Genomic DNA, 13,059 nt, shown 5'->3' with positions numbered 1-13,059 from the left:
CCAAAAACGTGGCAATTACCAATCGGCTTATCTCTGCAGAATAAATCCATGTACCGACCCATTGCTCTGTTCGTTAAACCTAATTGTGCCCACAAATTGGCGCGAGTCGTTAAACTTTTTCGAGGCACTTTGTCGCGAATTTCAATTTCGTTGCGGATTCCGCTTTGACAGTAATTACTTCCAATGTCTCAAGTTCGCGCACATAAAATTTCGATTCCAAGGAAGGTCAGCTCTAATGCCTTTTGTTACTGTTTGCTTTGCTGATTGATTTCTGGCCGAAGCGCAATCAATAAACAAGTACAGTAGCCAAAAGTTTCCCTATCATTAAGGGTAGATCAGCATTTTCATTGCTGTGATATTGGGTTAATTGTTGCTTTATAAAATTTGAAACCTCAGTTTTTTCTAGTGTCACAAAGTATAATGTGTTCTAAATATAGTTAATTCCAATGTGGAAAATATATTTAAACAATAATAGTTCTATTGTTTCAATGGGAAGTTAGGATAGATAAAGTATATTTCATGATATAATAAAATTTATTCAACCACATTAATTTAAATATATAAATAGACTGGGCATTGCTGCCTCGGTTGGTTGGACATTTTGGTGGAATGGCAAGTGCTTTTGGGCAATTGGCTTCTTGTGCGTTTTTGCCTTCGGCCGAATACGAATTGTTGGCCATGTGTACTTGAACTCGCTTGAAGAGCTCGCCTGAAGTTCAAATCAGTAGTGAATTCACATAAATCACTTTGGGCACACTCTGGCAGGCTGGTTGGCTGGCTGCCTGCCGATTACTCATACGCCTCGTGGTCGCTTTTAATTAGCCAACGCGATTCTTATCACTTTTGGCCACCGCTGCTACTGCTGGGGAACTTTGACTGGAAACAGCAACCTGACGCTATTTTAGCTCCGGCAATGCACTGGAAAAACAAGTGACATTCTTTAATAAAATTATGAAATAATATTACTTTTATAAACCTTTTAAGAAGGTAGGTTTTAAATCTCTTATTAGTAGAAGAGCTGCCTACTAAAGATCAAAGAATTTTATAGCCTAAGAAATATCCAAATATTTTTCTGTGTGACTGTGTAATTGCCTGCTTTTGTAAACTTGATTTTCTCAACCGCGTTGACCTCCGGCCAGCTGTGTGCTTCTTCTGCTGCCAGCGCGATAATGACAATGATAATCATCGTAATAATCGCGTTCCTCGGCTCTTTGTGTGCGACGTCGTCTATTCTCTCTTTTGGCTGTGAAATCTTCTAGCCATGTCCCAAGGCCACACAAATTACAAAGAAGCTCTGGGGCAGCGGCAATTGAGTTCATTATCATAATAACCCATTGACCAACTAACTGTTGTAAGCTTTGATTTTTTCTTTTTCGTAGCCGTGGCCAATGCTTCGCTGCGATTTGCCTGTGGCTTACCTCGTATCAGAATCGAAAGTAGAATGATATATGTCTGTATGACGGGACTGGACCACCCACACACACTGCGAATTCCGGCGATCGGATCTCGTTCAGAAGTCATCAATTTTGTCAACTGAATCTCACACTGCGATTAATCACTTCACGCCTGCCAATGACTTTTAATGAGCCGCCTTGTGAGCAATGAGTTTAATTAAAGCAGTTTCCAGCGCTTTGAGGCCGAGTACTTGACCCAAACCGATGATCCGGCCCGAAGTTCTAGCCTGCGGAATCCGTTTCGGCCATAATGGACTTGGCCAGAAGCGGAAGTGGGCAGGCAAAGCTCGGCTAATTGGCTGCCATTATGTCTTTACATTTTATAAATGGCAAATCTTCACTCTGAATCGAGACTTATTTTCGGAGTACTTATAGCGCTGGGTTCTAAAAATAAAGCCTAATGAGCATAGCCAAACAAACAATAATTGACTAAAAATAAACTCCAATGAAAAAACCAATGAAATTAATCTGTCAGTGATTTTCAAGCGACCACAATAGATATTTTATAGAGAAAGGCACAAAATTCCCCTCAGAATTCCCTAGAAGAGTATCCATCATAATCATTATTCATGTAGACCATTTATCCGGCCCAGTGACCTCTTCCTAAAAAGGCGAAAAGCCAAAGTGCCAAGTGAAACTCCACTGTAATGCTATTTAATGTTGTTTATTATGCCATAAAAACAATAAACCACTTGAACAAAAGCCCGCGCAAAAATCAATAATACACCTGATGCTGCCATGACATGCTATATATATCCCATAGATAGCCTTATGAATAGGTTTTTGGTACCAGCCCCCACTGACCATATCATTAACAACAAAGAACACATTTCTGCCAGCATCACTTTGCAGCTATTAATGAACAATACAGAAAACATTGGAAAAACAGAACCAATCCCAGAACAAATAAATACGTGGAACTACATAAAGCATGAAATAATATTCAATAAGATGTTTGAACTTTGAGCTTGAGAAGATTTGCGGTTAGATCTTAAAAAAATTATTCAACTACGTCAAAGAGGTTTATGAATTTATGCCTAATATAAATAAAACTTAGTAAACAATTTTCTGGTTCTAACAATAAAAAAATTGCCAAAGATTATATATATTATATATAAAAGATTATTTACTGTAAATATAGTACTATAAATACAATTAAAAGAAAATAAATGAAATATATGTATGATCATATAAGGTAATAATAGTATTTTATTACTTGTGAAAAATTGAGTTAAAAAAATTCAGTTAAATTAGAGGATTTAAGAGGGTTTTAATTTTCTCCTCAGGGGATTTCGAATAGCTTAATAACATACTTCACTATTCCTCTGAACTTCCATCTACAACTATTTTCAGCCACATCGTAAAACTAAAATATGATATAAGCCCTCTGTTGTTTGGGCGTATCTGGGGGTCACTTCCGGGTCAAGCCCCGTACTCACCTGGGGCACCTCCTCCTCCTCCCTCCTCCCTCCTCCCTCCTCCTCCTTCTTTCCGAGCGTTTTACATTCGTGAACTCTGCCACTCGACGACAGAAACCATTAATTAGTAAATTGCTTCGTTTTTGTGACAAAATACCCGAATTTGTTCGTGTGCTCGCGAATGATTGATGGCTGTTTGATTTGTGCGAACTTTGAATTAGCCATCATTTGTTGGCCTGTCAGCGGAGAATCGATGAATTGAACAGGGACTTGGGATTCGGGCGACGTGTTCCTCCTCCGGGCGAAAAACTCCATGGATTAACTCCGTTAGCTCCGGTTCCGCATTGCTGTCGAAAAAAAACTTATCAATCAATATATTCATTTTGAAAAAATGCTTCCCAGGTTTTCTTTTATTTAAAATTTACTGACTGAAAGAAGAGCACTTCCCTAAAAAAAAAATGATAGAGTTGACAGCTTAGAATGTGAAATAGGCGGAGGAAAAACCTTCGGTCTGTTTTGTTTTCGTTTTCGTTTTCTAGAACCCCAAAAACCCATTTCAAGTGAACGATCATTTTTTTTTTTGAGCATAATGACGACGACAGACACAATTACCCATATTTTTGAATAGAGCTTCAATGTCAGCGTTACAGGAAGCACTTCGCTTTATTTTGTTTAGTCTAGAGAACTCGATTTCGACCCCTGGCCATCTTATCACGTCTGAAAATTATTGTACTTATCAATGACGATGGGTATATAATTTATTGTCATCTTTCTATGCTCATAGCTACTGTATCTACTTTGGGTTTCTCTTTAGCTTGCTGTTAGGTGTCGCATAAAAGTTCAATTAATTATTTTATATTTCGTTTTGTTTCTGCTCCGCTATCGTTAAATCGAAATTTATGAATGATCATTGCCTGTCTTGGGGTTTTCAGTTTCCAGTTTTAGATTTCATTTCAAATGCTGGGCACGTAATCACCTAGGCCAAAGCACTCACGATCGAATTGGTTTATATAATTCTATGAACACTTTGCATCGTTATCTTTGCAGCTAAGTGTATTTATTATTTTTGCTTTACGGGTAATTAATGAAATTGCGAATTATCAATAATCTCAGCTCAGCTCCTTTCAAGTGGCAAATTAGAACAGAAGTTGATTAATGCTGATTGAATAAGTTTGGGATTTGAGTGCGGTCTGTGAGTCACGATGACAAAAAATTAGTCACTCCTGAAGTGGGTTGTATAAACCAATTCTAACAACGGAAGACCTTTTGGGGGAATTCTGTAGAAAGAGTCATCATTTTTGAGAATTTGGTGTCTGACTTAAGGAATGCCAAATGTAGCAATATTTACTTAATCATTAAAAAAACTCCAACATTTGTAAAAGATGTTCAATACCTTTAAAGTTATTAAAAAAATTTTTATGAGCCCAAATTACAAGTTAATATTATTTATAGCACTCAGCTGAAACTAAAATGTTGTACTTTATATATAATATATCGTCTGATGAATCCATGTTTTACCAGTTGCTTCTGAACCTACCTCAATTAATTTTACAGAGTGCTTACAGGCATATTAAAACACAAAGCCCATTTTTCATTCATTTTTATTTAAGCCGCAGAGAACATTTTCTGACTGGAACAAACCTTAATAAATTTTCGAAAAATGTACCTTAATTAATTCAGCGTTCAATCATATGATTATAAACCCCCTCAGTCACGATCCACAGTAGCACTTCAGTGGTAACATCCGAGTGCCGCGGAGTTACTCACAACTTGACGAGTGCTTCCGGTAATGCGAAAAACACCTGACGACAAACGAAAGACTTAGGCAACGAACTTTTCGACCTTTCTCATGCCCCAGACAAAGTTTACTGAAAAACTCAAACTAAATGAACTTTAATTGTCGCCAGGGCCACGCCCACTCGCCTTCGGTCCGCCCACCACGAGAGAATGAGTACTGAGTACTGGTCATCGATGAGTTTTGGCACGTAAAATTGATTTTAGTCCCGGGGCAGAACTTATTTTCGTGTTTTACGTGACCTGGCGATAATGAGGGGCCCCAAAAGATCGAAGCCACGTCACCGCGACTGGAATGCAAGGCAAAGAGCATTTGTTGCGCCTCAACACAAAAAAAAAACAAAAAAAAAAAAAAAAAAAGCTGAGTAGCCTAAGCTGAATTTAAATTTAAATTAAATGAAAAATTGATGTACCGTCTGCTCGGCGGTCGAGGCTTTTTGTCGAGCGTTAAATGTTTGTTTTGGGGTTGACAGTTGTCAGTTGGCGTTGTCCGGCATCGGGAGTCCCACCTTTTGGCTGTCTCCGTAAAAGCGAAAATTAAAAAACCGAAAATTAAAAAACCGAAACCTCAAAAGCGCATTCAACTGAAGTCTTCTCGCTCGTGTGTGTTCTTAACAATTGTTCTTCGAAGAATCTTCTCAAAACAAAAGGCAAACAAATCTAGGAAGCGACTCCCACAAAGAAAAACTTTAGACTTCGCATCACACAAAAGTGCATAAAACAAAACACTGATTTTAGTAGCTCGAGTTTGGAACTAACAAAGAGTGGCGTTAAAGCCAAACTTGAGATCATTTTCATAAACAAACGCGTTCATTGACCAATTTTAACCAAGCAGACAACAAAAGTCGGCGGAGTCAGCAATCAAATGCGTCACGCTTGGCTCAAAAGTCAACCGCAGCAATAACAAGAAAATTTAAATAAAGCAAAACAAGGAAGAAAATATATAGCAAACAAAAGGTAAGTTGTGCAATACACTCAAAAATTGAGATAAGATATATATATATATTGTTATATATATTGTTTTAAATTTTAAATGTTTTAATTGGGATTTAATTACCTAAGTTTTATTAGTAATTACCAAAGATTGTTGGTTTATGTAATACACCATACATAAATCGAAAAACTAACTTTACACTCAAACGCACTTTTTGATAAATCTGAAATAAATCATAAAGAATTATAACATGACATGTTTCCAATTAAACTAACCACCTTGATTTGTCAGTGTATTAATTTGTAAACAAAAAAAACTGGCGCCACTGGCGTTTTCTTATTAAATTTATTGCTGTTTTTTGCTAATTTTATTTCGCGGTTTACGCATTTCGCAGTTTCCTAAGAATTCGCCTGAGAATTCCATATAAAACGCAGAGGCAGTCAGCATTTTTGAAATATTTGATATGTATATTTATTGCATAAATTTACACGATGAATTTGCTGGCGCCAAATGTGCTGAATCATTGGCCAAAAAAAAAGAGTTAAAATGAAAATGAAAATCAAATGCATTCCAAATAGGAAAATTGCCAACTGATCAGTTGTCAGGGTCAATTGCAGGTAAATGATTGATGGGTAATTTAATGGGAGGAGGGGGTGGTGATTGGGTGGGTGATTGGAGGGGGCGGTGGCAAGAGGGGGCGTGTCACACAGTTCTGAGTGGCGATAAACGGTGCCAGCTGTTCGCATCGAAAGCGAGAGACAGATCGGCGGTGACTATATAGCCATTCCGTCTATAGACTATAGACTTATGGCTATAAATCTCGACCAGAATGTGTGCACAGCTGTGAGCCCTATTTGAAGGCCACAAAAGATCAGCTAATGCTTTGTGGCCCGCAATTTAAGACCAATTAGCAGAAAGGGTAAACCGCTGATTATCACCTACGGCTGCAGCTTAATTAAATGCTGCCTCATCTCAGCCGCTCTGATATGCATACACATGGATATCTACATCTAAGATACATATATATATATACGAATATATTCTATATTATATCTTTAAGTTGTCGTTCTGTTTGCCTTGCATATGAGTCTCGAATCGTGTTTGCCAGCTGAAAAAAATCGTGTCTAATTTGTAGATTCTCTTGCGCCTTTTTTTTTCTATTTTTCTATTTCACATCTGCTGCCGATGCACTACATCGATAGTCAGATGGATATATATAGATATATGCCAGCGGATTTATAGCCAGTTGTTGCATTAGCATTTGCATTCATAACTCAGCAGATGTAGAAATCCGGCAAAAAGTTTTGTATGGAAATGTAGAAAAATTGTTGCGCCCGTAAATGACACATATTTGAAATTCGAATTTGCAATTGAGGCATTAGACACTGGACTGCAAGGTTGCGAAGGGATATAAAAATTATACAAAAATGTATATAAATAATATAAAAATAAATAATTCATTTATCGAATTGTAAATCATTTTAATATAATTTTAGATTAATAAAATATCTATACCTAAGTAATATCATTTATTATTTGCTCATTACAAAAAAGGAAGGTGGGGAAATTTGAAACAAACCCGATTCAGATTTTTATTTCCACGTGATAAATAGTTCTTCAGTGAACTTTGAAATATGTAGTGTTGCAAAATTAAAGAATATTACATTTTCAATTTAAATGTTTTTATTTGTATTTTTTGACTGCTTATTTAATTTAATATTCCAGCATAAATAGTATGTGGCAATTTATTTATTATTTCTCCGTATATCAGAGTTCGCTATCAATCAATTGGAATTTTGAATTTTTTTAAAAACTTTTCTGTGTAGTCTAGTATAGCTTTGAACTCATCTGGCGGCAGCTGCAGTTACCACCTACCTGCCACCTGCTGATCGGCCCCTCCCCCTTCCCCAATCCCGCCCTCTTGGCCCGTTTTATGCGAGTGCACAATTAATGCACGTAGCGTTTGCCAAGTCGACTAATTTCGCAAGTGCCATGGCCCGTTCATAATTACCATGATTTGCGATTTTGCCATCGCACTTAACCCTTTTGGCCAAGTCAGGTAAATTACGTTCGTTCGGCAAGCCAAATGGGGATCGAAACAGAATGGAGCGGAACGTTTTCTAAGCCAATTGATTGACTCGATCTGACTGACGGGCTGAGAATTAAGAACCCAATGGTGGGTGACTGATGGCGACCCAGTCCAGATGTGCTCACGAACTGGCTCGCGCATTTTTTTTCTACTATTTTTATTTTAGACAATTATCATCTTGAACTTGTCTCTAATGTTTATTTATATAAGCCAAATGATCCGGCAAGTCGGCTGCCAGGGGGTTTCGCATTCATTAGATAACTATTTCGAACTGAACTCAACCGGAGATTGTCCCATTAATGAATGCAAAATAGTGTTTAAAATTGAAAAAAATAGGAAAAAAAAGCGTTGGCGTGGGAATAGAATCGCTGACCCTGTGACCAACTAATGGATCGAGCGCTTGGCTGCACAATTGAAGTCTAATTGAAACTAGGAAGTCCAGAAATGGGAAGTGGATTACAATTTTCGAGGGCGATTAGCGCGAAGATTTCGTAATAAATCAAAGACAAAGGCTCGTTTCCGAGTCGCGAAGTTAAGTTTGGTTTCTTACTTCAGTTTTAGTTCCGCGATGCGTGTCCAGCCCTCCGGATCTGGTTTGGTTATGGTTTTATTTTCTTTTCGTTTTTAGCCACCGCCTCCACTTGCCAAGGTCGCGAAGCGTGGCCAAGTATCAAGTATACGCAGATGAGTAATGCCCATTAAATGAGTTGTTATACTTGTTACCAGCGGCAGTGCCTCAGCAAAAGGCATTTTGCCTGGGTGCTCTCCTAATGGTCTATAAAGAATCGAAATTGGCCATTAGCGCCGACGGACGTAACCCCGAACAAAGAGCAGGAAGCCAGGCGGCAAATGCAAAATTAATAACACAACACATTTAATAATAACATTTCGCCATTTAACGCTTTAAAATGTAACAAGTCTCGATATAATAAAAACAAATTTTTGCGTTTAATTAACCATTAATGGTAACGAGTGTTATACAGCTGTCGGCCAAAAGTGGGAGAGTGCTTGCCAAAAATTATTCAATTAAAGGGAGGTTTTATTAATAAATTAAACCTGTTGATCTTGGGTACTTCAAAACAACTTTAAGTGTTTTTTCTTGATGTTTACTCCATTTGTACTTCTGTCAAAAGAAATCAATATGATTAATAATTATGGGGCTGAAGGTTAAATTTATTAAAGAAACTTATAGAAATCGTAGCAAACTTTAAAGTTAGCAATTATTCAACTTAAGTTGTTATAAAGGATACTGTATTTACCAGACTGTCTAAATGTTTTCTAGCTCTTTTTTAATTTTAATTGGTTAAACGATTATTTTAATAGTTACGATAAATGATACAAAGTCAATTATTAAGCACTTTAACCTTGGGAACCTATATTCTTATTTAAATGTTGTTTCACAGCACCTGTTCTTTTAGAAAGTTTTTTAAACCCACCTGGCATTGTATTAGATATGCTAATTGTAATACAGAATTTGTCACTAAACTGCATTCTGATTTGTTACTAAGCCAGTGGAAGCCATAATTCTTTAGCTAATTGGAATACGTCCAATTAATATGCAATCTGTAATAGTCCCTACATCATTTATATCATCAAGGTATTTTAATATTATTCCTACTGATACAATAATTATAATAATTTGTGTTTGAAAGATTTCATTACTCAATAAGCGATTGTAGTAATAATTTACATGTAATAACAACGAAATTGTTACAATTATTGGTTTACTTTCGCTGGCATTTTCCAAGCCCTTGATAAGTTTACAATGATAAACCCTTGACTTGGGTCCTCGACCTGCGATTGGCATTCCAAAAAAAAAAACTTTCCCAGCAACCTTAGAGAACGTTTAGCCAACAGTGGCAAGGGCAGTACAGAGAAATCTGGCCAAAACCAGCGGTAAGCCAACATAAACCGCAGTTGAAGGTTTCTTAGCTCGAGCTGAGCAGAAATTTATTTATATCGTATTTTCCAGCTTGTAGATTGTATGCATATAAATTGTAAATAATTTGCAAGCTTGTTTTTGCCATATTGTTGTTGCCGCCGTCCGTCGGGTTTTATAATTTGATTGAGCTACCGAAAAATTGAACGAGGCACAAGTTGGTTCCCCCACTTCACCGATTACCTCTCCTTTTTTTCTAGAGTCTACAAATTTTGACAGCTGCACGTCTCTGGGTTGCCGGCCAGCCTGACAGTTTATATTTATTAATATCTTACTTATTAAGTTACTCATGTTGAGCGCAACCAATTGATTTGCCAAAAATTGTGGTTTTTGCCAACAATAAATGCTAATGCCAGCTGAGTTCAACGACCGATAACCAATGTGACATTGATCCAAAACACTGGCTTTTTGGCAAAACTTATTTAACACCTATTATTAATTAGAGCTGTCATAATAAATTAAGCGAAATATTAACAATAGTTATGGCGTTAGTAACGGTTAAAAAATTAGTTCTTTTTGGGTATGAGAATATTAAAGAACTTATATAATTGTTAGTTATTAATAAATATATCAAAAAATATTTATAAAATGCCAATGGACTAAGTATTCATAAAACCGAACGTCAACACTGCGTATGTGTAATATAGTTAAGGTAATATCTTGTAAATAACATATTACTAAGCTTTTTTTATTTTATACTTATATAATTGTTAGTTATTAATAAATATATTAAAAAATATTTATTGAATACCAATAGACTAAGTAGTCATAAAACCGAACGTCAACACTGCGTATGTGTAATATAGTTTCAGTATTATCTCGTAAATAACATATTACCAATTTTTTTTATTTTATACTGGAATTATAGCATGTTGTATGCACATAAAGAAAATATTGCCATGCTTAACAATTTATTTAATAATTTAACATAAAAACCTGATTTATGACCGCAATTTTGTATGCAAGTATGTAGGATTATTCAAAGGTAGTATAAGGTTTTATTGGTAAGCCAACTGCAAGTACAACATATATTTTCATACTAATCAGTGTTTAACTATGCGCACACCTCGGTTTAATTTTAAAACTCCCACCAGGGAAATATTGACTTTTGCACTTGGGTTGATTGGTAGGTTGGTTGGTTGTTTGGTTGGTTGGTTGGTGGGATAAATTCAAGCCATCCATGCAAATGTCAGATCAGACACCGTTAGCGCGAATAACTGTAATTAAAGTCATCGCCAGCTTAACTGGCCAAGAGCTGTGTTAGTTGGTAAGTCGCTGCCAAGGCTCTTTTGGCATTTGTCAAGCGATCGCCGACTTTGGCTAAGACTCTAGACAACGTACTTTAGACCAACTACTCCTGGGATCAAAACTCGTCGAGAGGCAGGGAAAAATATTGTTTTTAATTTGCATCTCGGGCGTTTCGCATTACCAAGGTTCTTGGCCAGCTTTGGTCCACTTATTTCTCTGTTATTTCGCCGCCATTGTCTGGCGGTGTAAATATTTTGGTTGGAAATTAACAGCAATTCGCAACTGAATGTTAACCGAACCGTTTAGGCCGGCAAACTACAGCGGATATCTGAATTTGCATGGGGTTTTTTTTTTCGAATTGCGGGATCAAGCCGTTGGCCTGGAAAATTTGCTTCGTCATTGGCTAACAAAACAAAACTGACCATCGCCAACAGAGCCACAAAAAAAAAAGCAAAACCGAAAAGCGAATAAAATATGCAGGTTATAAGAAGATACGCAGCGGAGTTCCCAAAATTTATCAGATTTAAAGCGCAAATGTGACACTTTATTGCCAAGCTGATGAAATGTGAATTAATGCTCTGTGAAGCTTATGAAATGCAAAACTTCCCATTGTTTTTTTTAAGACTGTTAAAAATATGATATGGTGTTGATTAAATCAGCAAAGTTTATATAATAATGGATTGTACTACGCCCATCTTAAATGCATTAACTTATACAAGGCTATAAACCATGATGGTTACATCTAAATCTTTCAATTTTTCCGCACTTATTTTTACAACCGTTAATCACTTAATGATCAAATTTAATTTTTTTACGAGGCTTTTATCTATCACGTAAACACGTTCCGGTTGAAACTGCAAATGCATAAAAAATAATGTTTAAGGTTTTTATTAATTTTTGGATGTTTCTTAAGGTAATTGTGTAGTTATTACAAATTTAACTCTGAGCTTATGCATTATAAGTATGTGTATGCAAATTATTCTTCAATTATAATATTCTCAAAATGAGATTTTAATAATTAGTTATCTCAAACAATTATAAATTAAGGATTTAAATATTTTCATTGTTTAATAGGCTTTTATTCCTAACTTTTTCAAAGATGAAGTATTTCTTACTCAAAATTAAATTGTTCAATATTATGATTGTAATTGTTAAAATCGTATTTGTTACGTAAAGTATTTTCAAATATAAGTCAAATTGATCTCTATTTGTTGTTTATTAGAGGTGACCTTCATTATTGGCTTTGTTCAAATGCGTTTATTTAAGAGCCCATCGAATTCAAGTTCATGGCTCTGAATACCACCTGTTTACCCCCCTTTCTCTCCCTTTTCTCTTGTCTCTTTTTCTCTCTCTCTCTTTTCAATCCATTACCATTTCTCCTCTCTTTCTCCACGTGACTCAACTGGCCAAAAGCCGCCGTGGCAACAACAGTAACGAGTTTTCCTAACCAATTCGTTGGTCGTTGACTTCAACGGTTAATATGTGTCAAGGTCGTTGCCGGCGCCGCTCTCTCCATCTCTTTCTGTCTCCGCGTCTATCTCTTGTGTACGTGCTGAATGGCAAGACTCCAAATAAAAAAGTTTACTCAAAAAAAAGTTTACCCAATTTCACAATTTACCGCAAATAGCAATCTGGCTGGCGGAATCTCCCTCCGCGAGGAAGATGATCAATTAAAAGTGCATTACATAACGCCGAGCAATTCACACCAGAAATAAAAAGGAAAAGATGGAATATAAAAAATGAGTAAGCCGCATTGAAAGAAACGGAAGCTCAGCGACCTTGATTTTGTATATTGTTCTTCAATAGAGCAAAGCTCAAATGCAGGTACACTTGAAAAAAAATGTGATAGTACATTGTAAAACAAAAAAAAATAAACGGCGAATTATTTGGAAATAAATAAGTACACTTTAAAATATATTAATATTTTAATTATCGGTTTATTTTAAAGAAATAAAAATAAACTAAAATAAATAAACAAAATTTAGTTTAAGAAGAGATAACTTGCTAAATCGTTTATTTATGTACAAAATTTTGAATTAAATATAATTTATTTATATTTATATTGTACTTGATTTTATTTTCATTATTAAAGATTAAATTATTTATTATTTTCTAAGTAAGAAGTTTAAATGCATCCCTTTAAACCACTAAAGTAGTAAATATATATATATACCTATATTTTT

The 13,059-nt window shown here is 35.8% G+C and overlaps 1 protein-coding gene across 1 annotated transcript in view; it reads left to right on the top strand.

Annotated features, from left to right (window-relative positions):
- The first annotated feature begins 5,162 nt into the window (after positions 1-5,162).
- LOC108089520 (rho GTPase-activating protein gacU) overlaps positions 5,163-13,059 on the top strand; it is a 28,895-nt gene continuing 20,998 nt past the window's right edge. Inside the window, exon 1 of the mRNA XM_043207718.1 lies at positions 5,163-5,623. The gene's annotated coding sequence lies outside the window, so the exon portion shown is untranslated. The remainder of the gene's footprint in view (positions 5,624-13,059) is intronic.

Source organism: Drosophila ficusphila, unplaced genomic scaffold, assembly GCF_018152265.1.
Source record: "Drosophila ficusphila isolate 14025-0441.05 unplaced genomic scaffold, ASM1815226v1 contig_286, whole genome shotgun sequence".
In the NCBI taxonomy this organism is placed as follows: Eukaryota; Metazoa; Arthropoda; class Insecta; order Diptera; family Drosophilidae; genus Drosophila; species Drosophila ficusphila.
This window is presented reverse-complemented; position numbering and strand designations above follow the sequence as displayed.